Source organism: Euwallacea fornicatus, chromosome 15 (assembly GCF_040115645.1).
Source record: "Euwallacea fornicatus isolate EFF26 chromosome 15, ASM4011564v1, whole genome shotgun sequence".
Taxonomy (NCBI): domain Eukaryota; kingdom Metazoa; phylum Arthropoda; class Insecta; order Coleoptera; family Curculionidae; genus Euwallacea; species Euwallacea fornicatus.
In genome coordinates, this window is record NC_089555.1 from 1,666,747 (window position 1) to 1,670,616 (window position 3,870).

A 3,870-nucleotide genomic window follows, 5' to 3' on the forward strand; every position below is an offset into this window, starting at 1 on the left:
TTCAAACTAATCGACAGTTGAATCATCAATTCTTTTGTTGTACCTACGGCATGAGTGCCTTTATCAAATTCCGATCTTATGAAAATTGTCAAGTGGCTTATCTAGAATAATAGTTATTAAAAATATTCAATGAACTGATAAGAGTTGGAATGTATTGTTTAAATGATTCATTCGCTGTTCGATCTTATCTAAAGCTTGCAGATGTCTAGAGTAGAGGTCCAGTTCGGTGTATCGATTGTAATGCACATCTCGGGTTCACCTACAGGGATGCCCTTAGGACCTTTAATCGATTACGGCTTTGTTTTGAGTTCAAATGGAAAGAGGGCTCTGCTTTAGCCTTTTGGGCAAAAAACAAACAATCAAATTGTCTATTAATTGATATTAAAAACGATAATGAAAATATAGATAATGCAACGTTTAGTGGTTTGATTTTGGTACTTAAGGGGAAGGGAGATAAGGAGATACTTGTGATAACAATTACTGCCAGTCAACCACTAATTACAAATTAAATTAATTAATGCGTAAAATAAGTTAATGAACCCTTCTTCTGACGTCAGCCGTTCAAGAGAACAACTTAATTGATTTGGAAGATCGAAATGTGCGTCGTATAGCGTGATTTGTCCCGGATGATGATTCTTAAATACTTGTCCTTGTGTAGACATCTGACTGTAGAAGATTCATCTGTTTGCAAGGGATCATGCAGTCCCAGTGATGCCACTACTGTGACTGCATGATTCCTTAGAAAAGGCCTGCTCCTTCATTTTAGCATCATCCACTCTCTCCCCAAATTCCGCAATGCTGTATGCTGATTTCTGTTAAGTTTTTCACAGTTAATGGTTTGATTGCAATTATATGCCTCCGTTCGAAAAAATTATTATGTTTTAGCTTTATTGCTGGCAAAAACCCATTGATTAATTGCATGAAGCTTATAAAATTGCTCATCAAGGGATCTGTCTCTTAGTAGCTGTAAAAGGGACACTTAACTCTGCCTTCTGCATGACCTCCTTCTCTGAGTCATCAACCGTCATGGAGAGATTTTCCCATGATGCATTTTCTTTTAGCTTTCCAGGTTTTGTGCTTTCGTCAATCCTGCTTTAAATGGCTTTTGCGGACAAAAGAGCTTCCGTTTTCTGTGTAATCCTTCCTCTTATTTTATTCACCTTTCGTCACTGTTATCCTGGGACCGTCTCTTGTGCCCTCTATATCTTGGGCCTTTTACATTCACCGATTAGTTTACCTTTGATAAATTGCGTTGTCGGTTTTAGGGTCTTACTGGAGCGCCTTAATGAAAGTGCCATAAGATTCTGCATGACTTCATTATCAAGAATCGTGAAATTTTCACATGGCCTAAAGAATTAAAGATCTGCACTTCCATATCGTCATTCTAACTAGAAACTCGCCTGAATGTGCTTAACGTTACGGTTTTTGTCTTTCTGATGTGGAGCAATTGGTCACCTTCACTTAGTAATCGCTCAAAGAATTCTTCGAATATTTCGATTAAATTCGAGCCATCCTAGAACGATTTGTTGTTTTGCTCACTACTTCCTTTGAACACTGGGATGCGTTGAAGAAAAATCGTCATCCCCTGAGCCACATTGCGGCTATTAACACATCACTGGTTTGCTAGTAAACATCTAGAGAAACTTTTCGAAAGTTTAAATAAAACATCAATCTCTCCGAATAAGTTCTTAATACATATTTCATTAAGGGAACTCAAATCTTATTCTGCAATCTCTGGAGGATAAACTTTCTGCCTGGGTTGAAGTGGCTCGATACAGGCAAGTTCGATAACTGCGTTTCCAATATCTGACGAAGTATCCCTGGTAAAAAAGTCTATCAAGGTTCCTTCCACAAACTTCTAAAAAAATGACCAACCAATTTTTTGAAAATTATTGGCTTTCCAACTGAGAAATAGGTTTAGAGTGGTCAGTAATTCACCCTTGAAACATCCCTCAGGACTTCGCTTTAAGGTATTTTTAACTTTTTTCCCGGAGACGTGCCTGCAGCCCTCACATTCGCTGGGCGATAACTTAGCAGTTGTGTGCTCCTCAAGTGTCTTATATGGCGAATTTCCTATTGAAGGTTTTTGAGGCCTAAAATACGCATCAGGCGGTCTAAAAAAAGGTTCCTTTTTAATGGATATTGTAGGAGCTTTAACAATCGCAGAGCTTAGAGACAAATTGGCTCTATTGTGTTTCGAGCACCGATGTGAGTACTTTCAACTAGCACCTCATTATCAAGAAGCTTTCAGAGCATTCATTTTCTGGGACTGGAAACTAATTTATCTTCCTCTTTACTCCCATATGCGACATCATAGAGAGGATAAAAGCAAACTCCGGGATAAAGGCGAGTTGCACCGCCTAACAAAACAACTGCGTGTTTTATCAGTGTCTTCTGTCACTCGACCAAGGTGTTTCTGGCTTCTGTTGTGCAAATTTACTTTTCGAGATGGCAATCTTGAAAAACGCCCCAAGTAAAAAGGACTTGGGAGCTCTTTTATCGATCAAAAGATAGCGGGAACAAAGTTTGTTTGCCAGACTCTCCAAAACGCTGAACCGGAATAAATTGACTTTAAATATTTGAGTACGCAATAACACTTATGTGCTTTTTTCCCGTAACTACCGCCTAAATGGGAGTGAGGGAGATTGCGGCTCAATTCTTGCCCTCGTTGTTTATACTCGAAAAAGACGCCGTAAATTCATGGAAAAATTCTTCCTTTAACATAACTTATATAGATTTAAATCCAGATGGGATACAAAAAAGGAAATCCCAGTGAAGTCCGCTTTCTCTTCCACGTTATTTAGTGGGCATATACATGTCAAACGAGGAACTAGTTCAGCGCAGCTCCAAAGTGAACTTGTCACATGCTCTCCGCCTTTATTTTAGTGAGGGTGAAATAAAAACGTTAGCCTGATGAAAATTATGTGAAAACGCTCCGGATTTTTTCCGGTCATATTTCCCTTTTCGTATCAAACCACGCCCTTTGCGTAAATGAATCCTTTTTTGTCCGAAAGCAGCAATAAATCCTTCGAGAGCTGCCTCTTAGTAGACAAACATACCATACCGAAAATCCATTATCGCGGGGATTTATTCTCAAAACCCCACTGAGCCATTCACTTAGGAAAGCGGTCAGTTCAGTTATTTACCGATCTTATTGGCTCTCAATTTTCTCTCCTTGTTACGACGAAAGGGCCAAATCTATTTTACGCCGTTTGAACGGTCCCATTGTTCCCGAAAACGTGGGGAATTTTCTTAGATATGGTATAAATGGAAACTTGTTAGAAATTGGGGAATTCTGTATTAACATTTTAAGGGCAATAGCTTTTCTCGTGCAAGTCTTCAGCAAAATCCGAGACCAAAATAGAGCCTGAGCTGACCATACAACATCAAATCCATGGCCACAACTGGTTTAATTTCGCAATATCTATCGTGACCGCAAACTCCAGGCCAAAATCGAGATTTTTATAGCTCTTAGTCTCTTGCATTGCTTATGGATTTCCGATCAGTTATTCTTATGTTAAATAGGAATTATAGCCCACATGCACTGCATTAACATAAAAGCCAAAAACTTCACTGTTCACTCCAAAAAGAGATGAATAGGAAGGTTCTGAAGGTTTACGCGGGTTAGGTCGGAGCATATTGTGCGAAGGTGAGCTATTCAAAAATAGCGACAAATATCCTCAGCAGGAAATACAGAATTGAGAAATTGAAATCGCGTCGCTGAACCACCACTCTAATTTAAAGTTAATCGAACCACGAAGAATGGAGAAAAAAACCTCATGGGAAATGGTGCAAATGGAAGCTGAAGAATTGATTTTCGGAGGAGTCAAAGGATCAGATAATACGAATAGGATTTTTTTTTTTATTGTA